The sequence below is a fragment of the Hemicordylus capensis genome, chromosome 3 (genome assembly GCF_027244095.1).
Source record: "Hemicordylus capensis ecotype Gifberg chromosome 3, rHemCap1.1.pri, whole genome shotgun sequence".
Classification (NCBI taxonomy): Eukaryota; Metazoa; Chordata; class Lepidosauria; order Squamata; family Cordylidae; genus Hemicordylus; species Hemicordylus capensis.
Window position 1 is genome coordinate 31,795,473 of NC_069659.1, and position 22,742 is coordinate 31,818,214.

Sequence of the window (22,742 nt, forward strand, 5' to 3'; positions counted from 1 at the left end):
CAAAAATAGGGCAGAATATGCCAAGATTAGTGGGTTTCTACAACATGCCCAATCTCGGCATATCCTTCCCAAGATTGGAAGTAGGGTGCATGCGTGTTCCTTCCTGGAGATCTGGCGACTCAGCCAAATTCAAGGTTCAGCACTATGTATGAACCACCGCCACCGGATGTCCACTAGCTTGGATGGCTTTAAAAGGGGCTTGGACAAATTCATGGAGGACAGGTCTATCAATGGCTACTAAATGGTTGGTATAGGCCACCTCCAGCATCAGAGGCAAGATGCCTCTAAATACCAGTTGCAGTGGAGCAACAGTGTAGCAGATTAAAGCCTTTGACTCAGAGCAAGTTCACATGAGGGAAAGAAATGATGAATCATCTCTGCTGAGCTGTCTGGCTAGGCTTCTCCTAAAACTATTCTGTATTATCGGTAGGTTCAAAATGCTGCCACCATCACCACCCCTTTTGTCTACAGAAACTCTCTGGGTTTGGGCTGGGATAACGCAGGACAAACCCTCTTAATTTGGCTCTTGGACAAGTACAAAAATCTTCCACGTGGAAGCCTACACGTGGTGAGAAAACTGATAGCTTCTGACTGTTTGAACCAGAGGGGAACCCCCCCCCCACTTTTCTGAGTTAAAAACCAACTCAGAGAGACATAAAAATAAAAGGACTAACCCCCCCCCAGTTTTATTCATTTACTACAGACTGCATCCGTCTAAAGCTTTCTCAGCTTTAAATACACTCAAAAATACTTAGTAGGTTACAAAATAGGTTGTCTTAGGCACGCTTAAATGTTTATAGAGTCTTTTGCAACGCCATAGGTAGGGTGGGTGTAGGCTAGTGTTTTTTATTTTAATTACGTTAGAGGTAAACAATAATAGAACAGTATCAGGAATATGCAAAAGCACACACACCAAAGAAATATAACTTTCTAACATAAAGTCTGACTAAAACTTGCCTAAATTAATCTTACTGAAGCCAAAGCCCTGGCTCCTTAACTGGTGGGCCACTGTGTGAAACAGGATGCTGGACTAGATAGGCCTTGGGTCCGTTCCAGCAGGGCTGTTCTTGTGTTCTTAGCCAGCCCATTTAATTCCAGTACCCCAATCCAACTGTTTCTGCCGAGTACAGGCATGCGAGGAACACCCCACCTGAAAAGTGGACGGGGCAGCACTCCATATTTAAAGGAACATGCATGTGAACTTCCCCCCTATTATTTATGCATTATTGCTATTTAGATTTTTAACCAGTTTCCAACGGAGGGTCTCAAAGTGGCTGTTGATAAATATTAATACAATTACATAGAAAAAACACCCTTGACCACAGAAAAGAGTAGTCCATAAAACCAACAAGAAATCCAAGGCAAGAAATAGTACCAGCCCTATTGACATTGCGAGCCCTTTCTCATGAGCAGAGAAAGGGCTCCGATGGGGCGAGGGGAGAGAGCCTTGAAAAGCTTACCTCCCCTGCAGATGGGCAGATCCTTGCCTCTGGGTGGGCAGATCGCCCGCCCAGATGATCACCAGCTGCTGCCAGTTGCTCTGAGAATCGGGGGGCATCGCCCTACCCCCCGGAGCTCCAATAATTATGGGGATCCCCCTCCCCTCTCCAAGTCTGCTAGCCATGGGTGAAAGCAGCCGGGGCTGACAGACGATTGGTAAAACTAGATTAAGGAAGCACTCACTCCCTTAACCTCATTTTAAAGGGAGGCTTCTTTGGCGGGTTTGCCGTGGGTTTGCATGGTGCCGTTGAGATCGGCCCGATCCTGGTGGTTCACACGTGTGTGCAAAGCCAGGCTCGGCTCCCTTAGCCCAGTTTTGCACGCCTGTGTAAACAGCCTCCTAGTTTCATATAATCTAGTTTTAACTCAGGACTGGCCTATGCATGCAGCAGAAGATGGTAGAGTCCAGAAGTAGAATGGACTGTACCACTTCAGATTCCGGGGGCGATGCCATTTTTGAATGCTTCCCTGTGTACCAAACTCCCTGTATGCAGAAAATGAGCACAGAAGGCTGCACTAGAACATTTTTCTCCACCGCTGTACTAGCTGGGTGGATGGGTGTGTTTGTTTTAATTTCCAGGGAGCTTTTATGTAGGTGTCCAAAAGCGACAGCACCACCTGCAGTCTGAAATGGTAGAGGCCAAAGTATTCCAGAAGAGGAAATATGCCAACATTCTAAAAAGGTAAATAAGGCATTCCCCTTCACCAAAACAAATGACAACACCCCTGAATGCTCATCACACTACACACAGCAGTTCTGTATAAAGACAAGAACTCCATACTGCTTCCACAGCTGAACCTTGAACCAGAGTGGTGTAGTGGTTAGAACAGCCCTATTCACACCAACCCCCGTACAATAAGTGCACAGCAAACACAGATACAGCTCTATATACAGATATAGTTATTCACACATTATATCGAACACAGGTACAACAGTACACTTTCTATCCATACCATGCATTTGAGAGGCCTATGCCCTGGGTGACTTTTAAAATAAATGCAGGTGCTGTCATTCACAGGGACAGATACTGGTACACTTGTACAACATAATGTCTGAATAGGGCTAATGTACTTAGACCAAAGAAGCTCAGGTCCCTGCTTGGCCATGCAGCTTACTGGATGACTTGACCCAGTCACTCTTTCCCAATCTACCATACCCTAGCAGGCCTGCTCAACTTAGGCCCCACAGCTGTTTTTGGACTACAACTCCCATAGTCCCCAGCCACAGTAGCCAAAAGCCAGGGATTATGGGAATTGTAGGTCAACATCTGCCGGAGGGTTGACGTTGAGCAGCCATTCCCTACAGGGTTGTTGGGGGATAAACGTATGGGGATAGGGTGACCTTAGACACTGCCCTAGTTTCTTTGGAGGAAGGGTATAATTTTAAAAATGTAATTAATAAAAGCTCTTGGTTAATTGTGAACCATTAATGACATACTTTAAGATTTCAAACTTCTAATCTTAAAGCCAAACTACATGTTAACGTGAATCATGTTCATCATGGCCATCACATGTTTATTTCTTCTGTACGTAACAGCAGCCATAGGTCCCTGGTCCAGATTAGGACAGGAACAGGGACAAAGGGTTAAAGTTCCTCATGCCCCCCCACCCTCTGATACAAACTGGGGACCCCCATAGCTCCTACTGAGTACAGAAAAGCGAAGTACAACAGGGCCCAACACAGGATTAATGTGGCATATACTTTGGCCCCAACAGTAGACACTGTATGCAAATCAGAGAGAATCATGATATGTCTACCAGTTATGACACACAGTCTGCTGTGTTAATGCAAAACTTATACCAGTCACTTTCATTATTCATGAGTATAAAAGTCTGCCTACAAATTTGCTCACTACAAATTTGCTTTCAATCATAATTTGCCTTCCATCATGGCCTTCTGTGCTGAATGACAGCCAGCAACTCTGCTGGATAGATAGAATGGTTTGCAGTCAGCAATTATCCAAAGTAAATCTCTCTACAAAAGGATGCACATTTCCATTTTTGTCTCCTTGTAAGTGATTCTGTCCTGGCCCCATCTCTGCCCCTCAAAATGCAAGGAAAACCATCACCTGCTGAATTTCTTCTGTTAAAGTAGGCCTGCTCAACATAGGCCGTCCCCCTAGCTGTTTCTGGACTATAGCTCCCATAATCCCCAGACACAGTGGCCAGGGATTATGGGAGTTGTAGGCCACCATCTGCAGGAGGGCCGAAGCTGAGCAGCCCTTAAAGACACAGAAATAACATAATAATGACACAGCAAGCTCAACTACTTCTGACACTCAGACACACAGACTTTAGAGCAAAGAAATACCACTTTTTATAGGAACATAGGAAGTTGCCATCTACTGCGTAAGACTACTGGTTAATCTAACTCAGTATTGTCTACTCTGAGTGGCAGTGGCTCTCCAGGATTTCAGACAGGAATTTCCCCCAGTCCTACTGCCACCTAATGGTGCAATAGAGAAATAACTTGACTAGCAAGCTAGAGGTTGCCAATTCAAATCTCCATGGGTATGTTTCCCAGACTATATCGGGCAGCAGTGAGATAGGAAGATGCTGAAAGGCATCATCTTATACTGCGTGGGAGATGGCAATGGTAAACCCTTCCTGTATTCTACCAAAGACAACCACATCGCTCTGTGGTCGCCAGGAGTTGACACTGACTCAACAGCACAACTTTACCTAGCAATACTAGGGACTGATCCTAGCACCTCTGCATGCTAAGCAGTTACGCTACCACTGACCTATGGTTGCATATAAGTAAAGAAACCTTGGGTCTGCTGAGTTAATATTAGATTTTACAGAGGATGTGGGAGGAGACTGGGAGCGAGCCCAAGTAAATCTAGGAAGCAGACTTTAATTTTCAGACAGGCATTGGATTTTTCTGGATCAGTCATTCACTTCTTCCTTTCAGGAAAGGGGGTGGGGAGGAAGGGAATACATGGGTTAGAGGTCTACTCTTAATCTCCCCCCGGTTTGTATCACATGAGTGAAGCATCTGAACTGACCACTTAAATGTAAAGCATTGCCAAGCATGCAACTTCTAATTAGGACATTATATATAGCATGGTTAAAGGAAATAGGAACACTGACATGACCTTGCCACAGTTATCCATGCACTAGTTAAGTCAGAGTTGGAGCCCTCTGTAATGCGTTGGACAGGCGGCTGTCTTCGAAGACTGTCCATAAACTTCAGCTGGTTCAAAATGCTATGGCAAGTTTGCTGTGGCACTCCCCTCTTAAAACAAACTTATTGAGTCTAGTTTACAAGATCTATAAGCACACACAAATAGCTTTAGTCAAATGTGCCCTTCCAAAAAGACTTAAGTGCTCAGGGAAGCTAAGGAAGCAACAGGCCATGAGTAATATATGCTATAAAGGGATACCAAATAGAACAGAAGCCAACACGTTTGGCTAAGCCTCGGGATAACCAAATCTGATGGGTCAGCATCTCTAGGAAAGCTAGTTTGCAATCGTAGCAGTTTTGTAGCCGATGTGGTTCAGGTACGTTATGATGCTCTGCAATCTCCATATTTATTTATTCTTACATTTATATCCTGCTCCTCCTCTGAAGAGCCAAGAAAAGTGTACATGGTCATGCTTATCCTCACAACAACCCTGTGAGGTAGGCTAGGCTGAGAGATAAGTGACTGGCTCAGAATCACCCAGTGAGTTTCATGGCTGAACGGAGAGTTGAACTTTGCTCTCCTTGGTCCTAGTGCAACACTCTAATCGGTACACCATGCTGGCTCTCATATGTGCAACAGCCAAGGGAGATGGATAATTGATTTTTTATGGAGAACTCCTTTAGGAGCTTCCCAAAACTAATAGGAGTTCAAGCTTAAGCTTCAAATGAAGGGTTTGGTGCATAACTCATTTTTTTACTATTGCTGTTCTGGCACACCACTTTGATTTTAAACTAACAACTAAATGTCCTGTTGACCCTATTCTAAATGGGCAACACCAGAAGAATGTCTATGTTAATAGCATGTCAACCAGACCCACCTTTGGGGCCCTGTGCTATTCAAAGCTTCAACAGCCTGCACAGCTGCCTCTCAGCAGAGAGGCACTGGCCAGGCTAATTACATTCCAAATGGCCTGCATGGATGCTTCTCAGCTGAGCAATGCCTGTGCAGGCCATTTCAATGTTAAGAAGGCTAGCCCTGCACGGATTGGTCATAAGAACATAAGAACAGCCCTGCTGGATCAGGCCCAAGGCCCATCTAGTCCAGCATCCTGTTTCACACAGTGTCCCACCAGATGCCTCTGAGGAGCTCACAGGCAAGAGGTGAGGGCACGCCCTCTCTCCTGCTGTTACTCCCCTGCAACTGATATTCAGAGGAATCTTGCCTCTGAGACTGGAGGTGACCTAAAGCCCTCAGACTAGTAGCCACGGATTGACCTGTCCACCATGATCCTTTAAGTTCCACATGTCCTGTGCAGGCACCTCTCAGCCAAGGAGCCTGTGAGGGCCTTTTGGAACTTAAAGGCCCGTCTCATGCACGCCTCTCTGTTAAGAGTCCCCGCACACTCTGATTTGCCCCACCCCCAGGGACAGCCCTGATGTCAACCAATTAAGAAAACCTACCCCAGAACCCATAAATAGACCAGTAACCCCAGTACCCCTGCTAACTTGGCAAAGAGGCACCTTTTAACGTGGTGATTCTCTTTATTTAGCAGGGGGAAAGTAACTAGCCCTCTCCACCCCCAGCACAGAACTTCCAGTGACTGTTGCTGGTGTCTATCTTGTGTTTCTTTTCAGATTGGGAGCCCTTTGGGGACAGGGAGCCATCTTATTAATTGTTATTTCTCTGTATAAACCTCCCTGAGCCATTTTAATTTATTTTATTATTTATTTATTTATTTAGCACATTTTTATACCACCCTAACCCAAGGTCTTTTGGAAGGGCAGGATAGAAATCAAATCAAATCAATAAATAATAATAATAATGGAACTTATCTTACATACAAGCACCTTACTTCCCAGCTCCCACTCCTGAGAGTCAATCCGGATCATTTCCCTACCTATCGCTCTGTCTTTGGTGCTGCCTGCCGTCTTGAGCTGTGTCTCTTGGGGTTTATTTAGTGGCTTCTTACCGTGTTTATTTACCCTAAAGCTGTGACTCAGAACATTGTTAGATCCCCTAAGCTGCCATTTTGTCTGCATTAAAACTTTAATATTTCATCTTCCCTGTTAATGTTTGTGTATCCACCTCCAGGCAGGAGCATCGGCTAAGATTTCTTTGCAAGCAGAACCCTATGAAACTTTATAACAAGTTGCCAGAGGGCATCTGTCATATCTGAGAAAGAAGAATTCTTCCCTCGGTGTGCACGCAAATTGCCCCTGATGTAGCTGCCTGGAGATCAAAGGTTCGCCAACAAAAGAGGGCAAGAATTCCTAGCTTGGCATCTTGTCAAACCTTTAATTGATCTACAAAACATGAGAAACCAAAGCCGTTAGAAAAGTGTTCATCCTCCATCTCAAACTGAAGTGTTGCTGACATCAAAGCATCTCACATCAGAAGAGAAGGAACAATCCGTCTGTCATAGGACTTACAATTCATCATGGTGATAACTGTGAGTTGAGCCTTAAAGCCAGCAATCAGGAGTCTGCAATAGCTTTCCCTGTTTATTGCCAGTAGTAGGAGGTGAAGCCCAAGGCCATGCTGCTGTTCACCAGAGCAAAGGGGTTCCCGACAGGGGGTACTAATACCCCTAGAGATACCTGAGGGGCTTCCAGTGGGTACGCAGAGCCCTCCTGCGCCCCCCCAATGCAGACATGCTATATGTTCCCCATATGAACATCTCCAGCTTGAAGCCAATGTCTCCTCAGTGATGAGTCTGCTGCAGAGGGGGAGGGAGGAAGGTGATGACTCCCAATTGGCTGGCTGAAGCTTCCAAATGGCTTGCTACATGATGAAGCTCAGCAACCCCTGCTAACTGAGCAAAGAGACACCTTTTATAGTGGTGATTCTCTTATATTTAGCAGGAGGGAGAGTAACTGGCCCTGTCCAACCCCAGCACAGCACCCCTCCAACGGCTGTTGCTGGAATCTGCCTTGTTTCTTTTTAGACCTTTGGGGCCATCTTATTTGTATATTAATTAATTTTCTATGTAAACCTCTTTGAGAACTTTGGTTGAAGAGCGCTATATAAATATTTGTAGTAGTAGTAGTAGCAGCAGCAGTAGTAGTAGCAGCATACCCCTCTCCTCAGTCTGACTGATAGGCTTCAGAAAATCAACACTAAGTAAACAGTGTTAAAGTAATAGTAATTTTGTCTTTCTAATTCCAGTGGGAGTACTCATCAGTAATTTATTCTGGATACAAACCAGAAACTGAAGTACCCTGTCTCACAACTAACACTTAAGCATGTGTGTGTGTTTACATGCATGTACACACACACACACACACACACACACACAATCTTTATGGGGTACTCGAGCTGAAGGTTTGCAAAAAGACACATGGCATATCTTCCAACATGTCACAGATGAAAACAGGGACATACTTAAAAATACCCCTATTGTCATAGCAAGCATGATACTTGCTTTCTATGGAGTCAGACCATTGGTCCATCTTGCTCAATATTGCCTGCATTGGCTGCTAGCTGATTGAAGTTATGCCTGGAGACTTTTTCTCAATGTTTTGACAATATCAAGCTTTCAAAAGCTCCAAAGTTGCTTTCAGTTGTTAGCAGGAGACTAATGCAGTTTCTCGGAGACTCCAGACCATCCCCGGAGGGTTGGTAACTCTATACCAGAGCTGCATAGCTTCGATCCTGCAGCTACAGCTCCCATAATCCTCAGCAACAGTGGCCAATAGTCAGGACTGATCAGAGTTGTAGTCCAATATCTGCAGGAGGGGGCAAATTTGTGCAGCTCTGTTCTAGACATAAGTCTTCCTCAGCCCCACTTGGAGACGCCATGGGGCTGAATCTGGGGCCTTTTGACACAAAGCAAGTGCTCTACCACAGAGCTATGTTGCTTCCCAAAAAGACTGTGAACTCCATGTCCTCCACTATTACACACTGTTGAAGGCTCTTCACCTTCTAGCTGTTCATTTCCTCAGCAAAAAAGCCTATCCCCTGCAAATATTTAACTGTTCAAAATACATCCTAGGAGCTAAATTGCATGTTTATGCATGCACATTTACACAGATGTGCACTTGCTAAGAGGCAACCACCCACCCATTCAGATTTAACTTCTAGAGATTCCGGGCAGGGAGCTGAATCTTAAACACCAGCAGCAGCCAAATTTTAAGAAGGCTTCCACAAAAGGAAGAGATAGAGCAGTGATCAAAGTTATCAAAACCAAGGGATTATCCCTGGTAAAGAAGACATTTGCAAAACACACTGTAGACGTGCTAACAGTGTATCTGCAAAACAGTGTCTTTGCAAAACAACATTGGGATGGGCCTGTAGCTCAGTGGCACAACCTCTACTTTGCATGCAGAAGATAAAATAATCAGTTCCACATCTCCAGTAGGACTGGGCAAAGTCCCCAAGTTTGGAATCTTGGAGAGGCAGTGTAGCTGAGATGGCTAGAGAGATGAATTGTCTGCCTCAGTATAAGACAGCTTCCTATGCTAGCAAATAAACAACATATTAAGCTGGCTTATACTGGGTCAACCGAGCCAGTAGCTCTCCAAGGATGCTCCCAGCCCTACTATTAGAGAGCAATGATATAGTCCTAGTATTTCCCCCACTCCGGGGTCTCAGCAGGGATGCAAAGCCCCTTGCTTTCTAAATGGAAATAATATGCTGCTCCTGCTATTCCAACAGCTTGTTACATCATTGCATATCGGACTATAATTGATTTTATTACCATTCTTCCTGTCTTCTGTTGCAGAACCACCCTTTGTGGTTGACAATCCATACTGCTCTTCGGGGTGAATAACCACATGAAGTTCAAGATCCCTGACCTCTTGTAAAAGAACCCCCCAAATTATTGCATCTGTCTAAGTGGGGTGTGTGGATACTGCATCGCTATGGGGCATGGCTATTGGGCTACAATGGAGAGTGACTGCACTTCTGAATTTGTGACTACACCACTGCTAGAGAGCCTTTAACTGGATATACAGGGATTGAACCCGAGCAATTCTGCATGCCAAAAAAAAGAGGGGGGGGGGAGATCTCTACTACAGAGCTATGGAAACTTAAACTGTTGGGCTTCTGCCTGCTATCCTGCTGTTCAAGGCACAGAACACTGCCAGAAGGAAAGGTGGCAACCCTATCATTTGTGCTGGTCTGCTTCTACTGGACAGGAGTGATTCTGAAGAGTGAAACAGCTGGTTCCACAGGTAAGAACCAAAGATGTGCTTTGGGTTGTCAAGGAGCAGTACCAATTAAATTCAGCACAGCTTCTTTCAACTCGAAGCTGTAAGCTTGCTTTAACTGCTGTGGTTTGTGCCATGAAGTTTCTCACACTCAGCTTTTAGCTCGCACCTCCTCCGGAATGGAGGGTGTACGTTCACACAGCCAAATCTACCCTGAAGTCTGTGCGAGCTATTGAGAAGCACTTCACACACAATTCAGGTTTTTCACTGCACAGAGTATAGCCCGATTTATATCCATGGTAAAAGAAATCCACTTTTTGGTCATTTATATTTTTTTGGTGGGTGGGGGGAACTTTGAACTTGTAGTAAAGCCATGGTAAATCTGGGGTAAAGCCTGCTGTCTAGGAAAGTTGCTGGAGGCTTTACAGACAGGGCTTCTACCTCGAATCTCCATCAGAAGAGTGTGTGTGCATTCACACACCAACCAAACTTACCCTGAAGTCCCTTTGAGATCCTTGGACTCACTCCATATACAAATCAGGCTTTGTCTTGCGAATTCCAGCTTATCTCGAGTTATTTCCGGGTTTTTAAAATGCTGGTTTAAAGCTACTTTTTCTGAAAATGTCGGAGCAAATAGGGAGAGGCATTGACTTAGAATCATTAGCATTATAAGAGGGATACTGTCTTTGAAATGCAGATATTGCGCTTTAATAATCTCTCTCTTTCTCTCTCTCTCTCTCCTTCCCCTCCATTGGCTAGAAGGAAAACATGGAAGTATGCCATGTGAACTTATTTATTTATTTATTTATTTATTTATCAAATTTGTACACACACCCCAAACTTTCATCTCTGGGCAGTTAACAATAGCATAAAACAAGTTAAAAACATATAAAACAAACCAGAGATTAAAACCTAAAAAGATTTAGGAAGCTGAGAAAGCTTGGACAAAAAGATGGGTTTTCAGGTGTTTTTTGAAAATTGCCAGAGATGGGGAGGATTGTATCTCAGCAGGGAGCGCATTCCACAGTCTCGGGGCAGCGACCGAAAAGGCCCATCTCTATGTAGCCACCAAATGAGTTGGCGGTAACTGGAGACGGACCTCCTCAAGTGACCTCAATGGGCAGTGGGCTCATAGTGAAGAAGACACTCTCTTAGATACCCGGGACCTAAGCTGTTTAGGGCTTTATAAGTTACTAGTATTTTTAAGCCCGTTATAATAACGGGCGCTAGGTTTTTTTCTTCCCCTTTTTTCCTTCTTCCTTTCTCTTGCCCCCCCCCTTTTTGTTTCTGTTTTCTTTCTGTTTCTGTTCCTTTCTTTTCTTTCCTTCCTTTTCTCGCTCTCCTCCCCCCCCCCTTTTTTAATTCTTCTCTATGTCTTTTCCTCTTTTCTTTCTATAATGGGCTTGGCTGGTTGTTGTTTTTTAATTCCTTCTTCCTCTCTCTTGTCCTCACCCTGAAATAATATCAATGCTTAGAGGAAGAAAATCCTGCCTAATTTGAAGGTGAAGTTGAGGTTTAGAGTATGCATCAGTATTGCAGGGGTGAGAGTCCTTGGCAAGAGTATTTTGATTAGCAAATAAGTAAATACAATTCAAACAGCTCAAAAATCAGAACCAAGGTTAAACTTAAGACTTTCAAACTTTACATAGAGTGGAACTTTATAGGTGAAACACATATCCTTAACTCTTCCCCAAGGACCCCGTTTCCCCTTCTTTATTGCATTTATAATTGCACAGCTTTGTAAAATATGTGATTTCTGGATGAAGGATTTTCTCCCAGGATGCTTTAAACACTTAATGATTTACATTTTCTGCATCAACTGTGCTTGTATTGCTTTCATGTAAAGCATCATAAATGTGCTATGGCTCTATTCCAGAAAGGGATGCTCATGACTGAGAGGGCAAGCAGCGGGAATTGCAGGGATAGACCTACCTTACCCCCAGACAATCATCGCTGTTCCTGTTGGTGTGCCACCATGCGCCCACGATTCCTCCTCTCCCGCCCCCCCCCCATGATTAAGGGCCAATTCGGCCCATGTAAATGCCGCCACGGCCGCCGCCCGCCCTCCCAGCTGCCCGAGTCCCCCTCACCCGGTTAGGAAGTCCACATTTTGAGAAGCAGAGAGGAGCTCGCAAGCAGAGCTCCTCTCTCTGCAAAGCCTCTTCCCGAACTGGCGCTTTGGGTGCAAAGGACGCCTATTGCGTCCTTTGCGTCCATAGCGCCAGTTCGGGCAGAGCCTTTGCACAGAGAGGAGCTCTGCTTGCAAGCTCCTCTCTTTCTCAAAATATGGACTTCCTAACCGGGTGAGGGGGACTCGGGCAGCTGGGAGGGCGGGCGGCAGCAATTGTTTGGGCTCGCCATCGCCGCTTCTGGACTCTGGCCTCCTGGGCGGGTGGAGAGTGCCGCCCCCGCCGCCCAGAGTGCCACCCGCCCCTGTTGTCTTTCCCTTCCTGCGGCATGGCCAGTCCTCTTGCCGCCGCCTCTACCCTCCTCCCGGCTTTCCTGTTCGCGTTGCGGCTGGGCTGGTCCCGCTGCCGCCTCCCAGAGTGCTGGCCGTCGATCCCGCCTCTACCCTCCCCGCGGCATGGCCGGTCCTCTTGCCGCTGCCTCTACCCTCCCCCCCACTTTCCCGTTCGCGTTGCGGCTGGGCTGGTGCCGCCGCCGCCCAGAGTGCTGGCCGCCAATCCGCCTCTACCCTCCCCGCGGCATGGCCGGTCCTCTTGCCGCCGCCTCTACCCTCCCCCTGGCTTTCCCGTTCGCGTTGCGGCCGCCAACATGGCTGCCTGGTGTCGGCGGTCCTATCTCCCTTGGGCTGTTCTGCGCCTGCGCTTCGCGCAGGCCCAGAACAGCCCAGGGAGGCAGGGACGCAGATCCCCAACGTTCCAAGGCCACGGCCACTCACTTAGCCTTTTATTATATAGGATAACTAGCACTTTGTATTTTGTCCGGAAACCTATTGGCAGCCTGTGTAGCTCCATCAGTAAAGGAGTAACGTGGTCTCTCCGAGATTACCCAAAGACCAACCTGGCTGCTGCATTCTGAACCAGCTGAAGTTTCCAGACTATGTACAAAGGCAGCCCCACGTAGAGTGCATTACAGAAGTCAAGTCTGGAGGTTACCACAGATGTACCACAGTTTTAAGATCACTGATCTCGAGAAACGGGTGCAGCTGGCATATTAGCCGGAACTAATAGAAAGCACCCCTGGCCACCGCCTCAGCCTGAGAAACCAGGGAGAGGTGTGAATCCAGAAGTACTCCCAGACTGTGAACCTGTTCCTTTTGGGGAAGTGTGACCTCATCTAGAACAGGTAGATCAAAATTGACTCTAGAGTTCTGACCCCGCACAGTAAGTACCTCAGTCTTATCTGGATTCAGCTTCAGTTTATTCTCCCTCGTCCAGGATCCATATAGAATCCTTGCAAAAACAAAACCCAAGAGCAGAGGGGAGGGGCTGCTTCCCTCAAAGCCGCGAGTGTAATTCAAAGTGGCTTCGCTCAACATTTACCCCGCAGCATGAAGCCATGTGCAAATAACTCCCATGGGAGTTAAAGTGGCATCCTGTGTTCACCAAGCAACTAACATCTCTTCACACAGGAGGAGATACAGTTGGAGGACGCAGAGCTGCAACAAGGGTGTTCTGTTTTAGCAGCTCTTAGGATGCGATATTAGCACTTCTGGTGACCTGGGTCCCTTTCTGCTCCCCTTCTCAGCAAAGCGGCAAGTACCAGCAGATCATCACTAAAAGCTGCTGATGTGCTGCAAAAGGGCTCAGTCTCACCACCAGAATGTGAATATACGTTTGTCCCTCACTTCAAAGCTGATTCTGTAAAAATACTGTTACAGTTGCTTATAGGATCGGGCTTCTTAGTCCAATAAGCCACAACACTAAATATGCATACCACTATTTTTAAATTGCCCAGCTGAGTGTAAATGCATTGTTGATCTTATTGAATTATCTTTGCTGTTCCTTTACTTTTGTGTGCTGGTTCTTATAGCGCTTAACTCTGTGGTACAGTTGTTACTTCCTATCAGTAGTACTCATGTTTTGGGGAAGGGAAGGGATGGGGAACGCTTAACAAATCCTCTCCCCCCGCCCCCAATTCCCACTACTTTTAACCATATCCTTCTAAGACCAGGGGCTGCGGAGGCACATTATTAGGGGACTGAGATAGCCAATAATTCAGGGGTTCCCAATCTGTGGTACTCCAGATGTTGCTAAACTACAACACCCATCATCCCCAGCAATGCTTCCAACATGAAGACGGAGGGAACAGACCAGGTTCACAATCTGAGGTCCAAGGAGTGGTCAATGGAAAACTAACTCCAAAATTAAAAAGGTAGTTCCCCCAAAATCATACAATCAAATATGATACATGCTTTTTCTTGCATTTTAATTATACCTTCACTGGTGACAGCACTGACAAAAGACACCAGGTTGAAGTAGGCTCAGCTGTTCCCAGCAGCACACGTGAAAATGCACCAACTGCTGCCGCCCCCCAGCTTTTCTATGCAAATTCACTGCTGCACTCAAATTAAATCTGCTTCCTGGTGAGTCAGAATAAAGTTCTGGAAAACAGCTATCCTGAGTACTCCCCCCGCGACCGAATGGAGCCTTATGAAAAATATATAAATGGAGTGGGGGTACGTGAATAATACTTTAGAGATTATGACAGAAAGTCGGGAAATTTAGGACTGACAAAATTATGCACTATGTAAAAAAGTACTTTCTTTTCTTGGTCCTAATTTCCCTGACCTTCAGTCATAATCACAAACTTGAATAGGCAATGGCTTGTGTCTTATGGTGCCAAGTCAAGTGGAAGGGCTCTACGGCTAATGCAAGAGCCCCATCCCCCAATTTTAATCAAGTCCCTCTTTCTAGGGTTGTCAAATTCTGTCTTAAGCTATCCTGAGGATTTCCCCCCAACATTTCCCCCCTTTTCAGCCTACTTCCCCCATGGAAAGTACCCTTATGAGGTTGCCTTGCTATCCTTATGTCTGTCCATGTGTCCTAAACACCCCCACTACCAACTTCTCAATGTCTGCACTGATTTGTTCCAGATTTGATACAGATCCTGTGCCACATAAGAACACCTGAAGGGTGTGGTTTGTGATGGTGTGATCCAAGACAGTAGCCGCATGGAAAGTAGGTTCATGAGTTCATACCTGAACTGCATGTGTGTGGTTTGGTTTGGTTTTATGGTGGGGTTTTTTGCACAATATCAAGCCATTAAAATTTCCAGGATTCTTTTTAATAGTCACCTGGAGATTGATGCCAATTCCTGGAAACTGTAGTCCAATTCCAGAGGATTAGCATCCCACACCTGTGGATGGGTGCTGTGTCACTTGAGGTATCTTACTGATCCCACTTGTTTAGCAAGTGTTTGCCAAACCTATTTCATTAAATGACATCCCTTTCATTCATCTCTTTTCACCATAATATCTAATTTGGCAAGTAAGCTTCCCCAAGGCAAGGGCAGACCTTTTTAAACCAATGACTCAAATACTATTTTTACTATAATTAAGATGTAACAGGTCTAGTAAGCCACAACATATTCCCAGGCAGTACTTTAATTGACTTTCCTTAGGTGTGTTTTTTTTAATAAAGGGAGAAAAACAAGTATAATTACAAGTCATACCAGTGTCTTGTGCCTCTACTGTACAATAACTCATTCATGTATTTTAGAAGAGAGAGGTATTTTTAAGACAAGTAGCATTGGCTAGATACTTCCTCTCTCTCCTGATTCCTACCAAAAAAAAAAAAAAAAAAACCCTAACAAAACACCTCAGTTATGCAGACACTGCTCCCTCGAAAAGGAGCACATAAGTAGTAAGATTTCAGAATCACTTGCAACTTCTTATTCAGGGTGCACAGTGTACCAACATTCACCACTTTGCAAAAGGTAAAAAGAAAAGGAACATCATGTGTATGTGTTACCCGAATAGATAATTTGATTTTGCATCACTGTGAATGTTCAGGGCAATTCCTCAAAAATATATTATTTGAGGCTCTGAGCTGGTGAAGGTGTGAAGAAAGTACCAGGTTCAATCTCTAAGTAGGGGTGTGAAAGATCCCTGTCGTAAACTAGAGTTCTAGACCCTCTCTCACTACCACCAAGACCTCAGGAGTGGGAGACCTGCACTGAAGCCCAAATTTGGTGACACAGTGTTCATTCGACAACCCAAAGCCTTCACTCCAGCTGGCCTTCTCAGAAGGATGAGAAACACACTGGGGTGTGTTTTGGATCAAGGCCCAGGCAAGATCCAGAAAGAGGTGAAGCCACCAGATCCAATGTCAATGACTACCTACTCAGTGATTATTATTATTATTATTTTTACATTCATATCCTGCTCTTCCTCCAAGGAGCCCAGAGCGGTGTACTACATTCTTGAGTTTCTCTTTCACAACAGCCCTGTGAAGTAGGTTAGGCTAAGAGAGAAGTGACTGGCCCAGAGTCACCCAGCTAGTTTCATGGCTGAATGGGGATTTGAACTCAGGTCTCCCCAGTCCTAGTCCAGCACTCTAACCACTACACCACGCTGGTGCAGCAGCGCTGTGGGGAAGCTACTCACCTGACATATGAGTCAGGGCACTAGCACATCACCTCATCATCAGCCAAAGCTGCTCACCTATCTCTGCAGATAGAGCTCTGACGGCTTCAATTCTGCTGCACAACCCCCAGAAAGGGTGACTCCAGAAGTGGGGCCAAGCAGCCCTTCTGACAAGTAGTTCCCCACCGCCTCCGCTACCCATTTCTGTTTCAGAAATCCAATATGTGGGACACAGCTCATCCACCCATGAATGCTCTTTGACCCTTCTGTGCCCCCTTCACTCCCCCCCGCCGGTGTTGCCACTGGCCTACAGGCTGGGCCAGGCCTCCTGCCCTGTACTATCCTCCTACTGCTCATATCCACCTGCACCACTTGGGAGGGGGCCAGAAACAGGCAGGTATTCCACACACATAGTACAGCTGTGCAGGATGGTAGTGTAGGAAGAGGACCGCGGGCGCAAGACAGGCCACAGAGATTTTTGTGGGGTTGTTTTTTTAAAACGTGAATTTAGAATTACAGAGCCAGAAGACAGCTGAATCAAAGACAGGATTAGGGACGGCGCCGTAGTTCAGCAGTAGAGCATTTGGTTTGTATTCAGAAGGTTGCAGGTTCAATCCCTGGCATCTTCAGGAAAGCCGGGAGAGACTCCTGCCTAAAACATTGGAGAGCTTCTGCCAGTTAATACTGAGCTAAATGGACCAACAATTTGACTCAGTAGAAGGCAGCTTTCCTGTGTAAAAGTAAAGTGTGCCGTCGAGTTGGTGTCGACTCCTGGAGACCACAGAACCATGTGGTTGTCTTTGGTAGAAAACAGGAGGGGTTTACCATTGCCATCTCCCACGCAGTATGAGATGATGCCTTTCAGCATCTTCCTATATTGCTGCTGCCCAATATAGGTGTTTCCCATAGTCTGGGAAACACACCAGCGGTAATATCCTTCAAAAATCAGCATCCTTCAGATTAACTCACAATGGCTGTCCACTCAACCATTAATGGGCTTAGACCAGCATCCTACTCAGCTTCAGAAGCTGTGTGTGCTCCCAGTTTTCAATCATGTGTGAGCAAAAAGCTAGGTAGGAGAAGTGGGGAGTGACCATGTTTGAGAGAGGAACTGAGTAGGACAGCTTTTCCTTTTCCTTTGTTGAAAGGTAGGAGAAAAGGTAGAGCCAGTGTGATGTAGTGGTTAGAGTGTTGGACTAAGACCGGGGAGACCTGAATTCAAATCCCCATTCAGCCATGAAACTCACTGGGTGACTCTGGGCCAGTCATGTATCATGCTGGCTCCTCTCTCACACACAGAATAACTCTCCCCTCCTCCTATCCAGGCTTTTGTTAACAGAAAACCAAAAATCAGGAGCTTGCAGAGCTCCCAAAGCTAAGCAGGACACTTGTCCTACCCCATTAACAATGAGGTTGCAAACATTATTTAAAGAAACAAACTAAGAAAATGTACAGTCTGGGGCTATAACATATGAGTCTTTCTTTCTCTTCCTTTCTGTAGTTTTTGCCAAATCTTATCTTGAACTATTGCAAAGTTTTGTGATAAAAGTATCCTTATTAGAGAACTTGCTTGCTTATAACTGTGCAAAACCAGTGACATTGGGAAAACAGTGAACTAGTCAAAGCACAAAAGGATCATTCTGAAACACCTTCTCATCTCCAGAAATGCCCTCTCTGTTTACAAAACCAGGAAAACAAGTCTTTATCCAGCCTCTCCAACAAAAGCTCTTGGGAACAAATACCTGCTAGGAGGCCACTGATAAACAGCGAAACCAGTCGCACTAATTGAGGGATTCAGCCGATGCCCTAGAAACCCTGCTAGGAATGAACACTCCTGTATTCCTTGGACAAGTAATTGCTCCCTGGTGTTTGCTTACAGACTGTATATTTTAAAAAGTGCTGTTATGGGAATACATCTTTTATCCCCCCCCCCCATTCACCACAACCTTTCTTTATTCTTAATACAAGGCAAATTGTACCAGAGAGAGGCAACTAACATGGCCGGAAAGTTGTTTATATTGCCTCAGCCACAGTAAAAATGAACTCTTCCTATGCACACCAGCTGCCTTTAGTGTGGCCTCATCTGATTTCTGCTCATACCGACATCAAATCAGCTGATGATTTTTAACACAACATACATGAGGAACCAGGAGAAGGAAACAACTGCATTCCAAAACCTTCTTTTGCTCCTTAAAGCCCCTTCCCTGGCATTCCTTGTTTATTCACTTTTATCCCACTTTCCCCACAGTTAATGCTTTCAAAGTTGTGAACAAAACCTTAAAATAAATATTTAAAAATCACTATAACACTACAAATGTTCAAGTAGAAATAAAATAGCATAGATACAGCCAAAACTGCAGAGAAAAATTGTACCTCAAATACCTTTCTGAATACAAAAGGTGTCACTGCCTGTCGAAAGGCGGGAAAAGAGGGAGCCTCTCAGGGTGGGAATTCAATACCTGTGAAGCTGGAACCAAGGACCATCTGTCCTTGGTACTAGCCAACCATATTTCTAATGGAGACGGACCCAAGAGCAGGGTCAGTGCTTAGGGTTGCCAACTCTAAGCTATCCTTGGAGTTCCCCCCTCATCCCCCCCCATATTAAGCCATTAAAGGTCCAGGACTGCTTTCAGTAGTCACCTGGACACTGAACCTGTTTCTTGGATATTCCAAGCCAATCTTAAGAGGATTGGCAACTCTACCAGTGCTTGAAACCACTGGCTCTAGGGTTGTCAGTGAAACATACCTACAGTCATGTGCAGTCATTTCTGGTTCCCAAGTGAAAACAAGAGAACGCATAAATTACTACCATTGCCTCTCAGCTCTAGAAAACAGACCTCTCTTCCTCCCCCCCTCAATTTACAAAGGCCAAGGGCACAGGCATAATGGAACAAGGGGTGGGGGTGGGGGTGTTCATGTTCCTAGGCCCCTCAGAAAGCAGGGCCCTATGGAGTGGGCAACAGCTCTCTTAACAGTTCTTCTGAAGCAAAGATATGGAGGGGAGGGGAAGAAGGTGGGGGGACCCATCTTCACTTTTTGTCCCATGGCCCACTTCAACCTTGCTATGCTGCTGCTGAAGGAGATCCCTTGATTAATGAAACCTTGGCCACTAATAATAGGTCCTATGCACTTTAGTTAATTAATCGACTAAATCATACCTGCCTCTATGTCCCTGTTTTCCTATTCACCTGAAAATATTGCCAACATGTCCTTGAATGGGGAAATAGGGACATGCCAGCAGGTATGCTAATTCATATATTACACTTGCATGAGTTTATTTATTTATTTATTTATTTGACATAGATGCATGTAAAGCATGTAGAGCTGACATAGATGCATGTAAAAATAATAAAAAATAATAGCTCTGAATATGCAAGAAGCATAGTTTGTTTTTAGCAGATGTGCTCATATGTCATAGCAGACAATTACATCATCAGGAACAGGGATTCTCAGCATTGGGTCCCCAGATATTATTGGACTTCAGGTCCTGTAATCCCCAGCCCCAGTGGCCTTTGGTTGGGGATTATGAGAGGTGAAGCCCAATAACAACTGGGGACCAAATACTGAGAATCCCTGATCTAGAAGAAACATTCTCTTCCATGTGGAAAAAAAAAATGAGGCATACCTCTTTTACAATAGTACTTGCCACCTGCAGTTTTCACTGAGTTCCTTGGAGAGTTCAGGATAAAAAATGGAAATAAAAATCATCATGATAAAAAGCATGGCTTTTTAAAAATCTGCTGCCCCAGTAATCATGACACCTATTTTAAATCAATTAATGAAATTACAATTAATATAATCAAATGTGGAAGCCTTGCAATCTATACAGCTTTAATGAGAGCACTGAAACTGCCCCCATCCAATCTCTGGATTTGTTTTTAAAGAGCCTAGATTCAAAGCCAAGTTATATGATCAACAGCCGCACGTGATGCATGAGTTGCTGGGTTCTACCACTACAGATTTTGGGTGAAGGACTGAATGTCTGAATAATCCCCCACATAAAAACTCTAAACATGCAAACAATTAACATGTCATGGGGAAGATTCTAGCCTATAACTTTTTCGTGTGTGGGGGCAGTCAAACATATGATCCCCCACCTGCAGTCTGAAGTGGTACAGTCCCACCAATATTGTACGGGTTTGCCAGTCATATGTTACAGTGCTTTTTTTAAATCTTTCCCTCAACACCTAAGCATGAGTGAGTATACGTAGTCTGCAAACATCCTGATAATTCTAGTTGGTCCAAAATAAGGAATGGCATCACCTGTCAAAATGCACATTATAACTGTATCATTGCAGTAAGTTCAATGAGTCACCAAATCAGCACCTTGGCATCACTGCTCCAACTTCTTTAGAAAGGTGGCACAGTCTGAATATTTACATTCCTATGGTTACATATAAACACCAGTGCTCCTCACATGATGTGCTGGCACGCAAAAGGACATTGTTCTATTTCTGTCACACACACAATCGAGTAGGACCATGCTAACTGAACAAAGATATCTTTTAAAGTGGCGATTCACTTATATTTAGCAGCAGGAGAGCAACTGGCCTTATGCAACCCCAGCCCTCCAGTAGCAATCGCTGGTATCTGTCTTATGTTTCTTTTTCGATTGTGAGCCCTTTGGCGACAGGGGATCATCTTATTTATGTATTGTTTATTTTTCTATATAAACCACTTTGGGAACTTTTGTTGAAAAGCAGCATATAAATATTTTTCAGCAGCGGTAGTCTACCCAATGAGATATATAGGTGGTGGCTAGGAGGGACAAATCCTTCCCTGCCCAGTTTTTGTGTGCGGAACCTAAGAGAAGAGCAAGAACTCCTTTCCCAATCGGTGCAACTCACCAGCTCAGTTCTAAACACACTTAACAAGCAAGTCTCACTGTGCTCAGTGGGGATGAGTCCCAGATAAGTGTGCCTAGGACTGGAGCCTTGGAGCTGCTTCTCTTTATTTATATATTTAGAAACGTGCCTATCCTGCCTTTCCTGCCAAAACGCAGCTCAAGGTGGCATACAACAAAAATTAAAACATGAACAATAAAAACAGTTACAGGGGGAAAGCAGAATAAAAAGATGGCACTATGGCATAAGAACACAGCCCTGGTGGATTAAGCCCAAGGCCTATCTAGTCCAGCATCCTGTTTCTCACAGTGCCCTCCAGATGCCTTTGGGAAGCCTGCAGGCAAGAGATGAAGACATACCCCATCTCCCGCTGCTGCTCCCCTACAGCTGGTCTTCACAGGCATTCCATCTCTGAGCCTGGCAGTAGCCTATAGCCATCATGATTAGTAGCTATCGATAGACCTGTCCGCCATGGCAAATAGCAGACAAATCAGAAATCCCAGCACAAGCCCCCCCCCCACCCTTGAATATCAGCCTCCAAACAAAATCACCCACCAACAGCACACCAAAATTTCCTGCCTGTGTGCCCACTTATTATTCTTGCCAAGATCTTACTTCGGAATAGTAGAGAAGAAAATGTGTGTATTCGATGGTAATGTTGTGGTCATAGATTCCCCACCGCCACCCTACCCCCTGACATAGATTAACAATAACCTCAGACTGCTTCTGCAATGCCCTAACCAGGTGAGATACCTGAATTCTCAGGGTCAGGTCCTACAAACAAGTGCCCAGGAATCTTTTGCTGAATTCCACAGATACTTGCCAGAGATGTTGCAAGTACTGAGATACTAAAGATAGATATTATTCACATTTAGTCACCTGGCCACAGCAAAACATAATAATAGTGAACAATATAATAAAAGCCAACAAAAACAAGTTGCAACACACAACATATGGGTAGAGTAATATCATGGAGGCCTTCATACAAATTAGGAAACATTTACAGCTTAAAATTTCAGAATGCCCCTAGCAAGCCACATTTCCCTTCAGGAAAGTTCCTCCGACATCAGTCACTGCAGTAAGAAAACATGATGTATTTGCAATTACATATCTATCTTGTCCACACAGCAAATATATTATCATATATTTCCTCAAAACATGCCCCAAAGGTCATTCCCTCCCTCTGTTATTACAGTTGACACTGCATAATAATAGGTACTAGATCTCCCACAGAGTTTAAACTACAAGGACAGGTACGCTCAAGATCTAGCTTGAGATACTACTGAGATAGTAAAACAGGAACAGACAATGCCTGTAGAGCTGGTAAGTATCTGAAGTTCGGCAAGAATCTTCTCAGTGGTAGCACCCCAGTTATGGAATGCAAGAGGGCCTTTAATGTTATTTTGGCACTGGGCAAAGACCACTTTACTTCCCCAGGCTTTTAAATGTATATCATCTGATATATTGTGTTCATGCTGCTGTTTTAACAGCAGGAGCTTCACAAGACAGCAGGCTTTACAGTGGGTTTACTGCGAGTTTGAAGTTGCACCAAAAAACCAACGCAAAAAGTAGA

The 22,742-nt window shown here is 44.9% G+C and overlaps 1 protein-coding gene across 2 annotated transcripts in view; it reads right to left on the minus strand.

Annotated features, from left to right (window-relative positions):
• Positions 1-22,742, minus strand: part of EXPH5 (exophilin 5) — an 86,908-nt gene that overhangs the window by 60,646 nt on the left and 3,520 nt on the right. The window contains exon 1 of one of the 2 annotated variants that reach the window (XM_053310964.1): positions 3,570-3,645. The exons of the other annotated variant lie outside the window; for it this stretch is intronic. The gene's annotated coding sequence lies outside the window, so the exon portion shown is untranslated. Of the gene's footprint in view, positions 1-3,569; positions 3,646-22,742 lie in introns of those variants that run through there. 2 annotated transcript variants of the gene reach the window in all.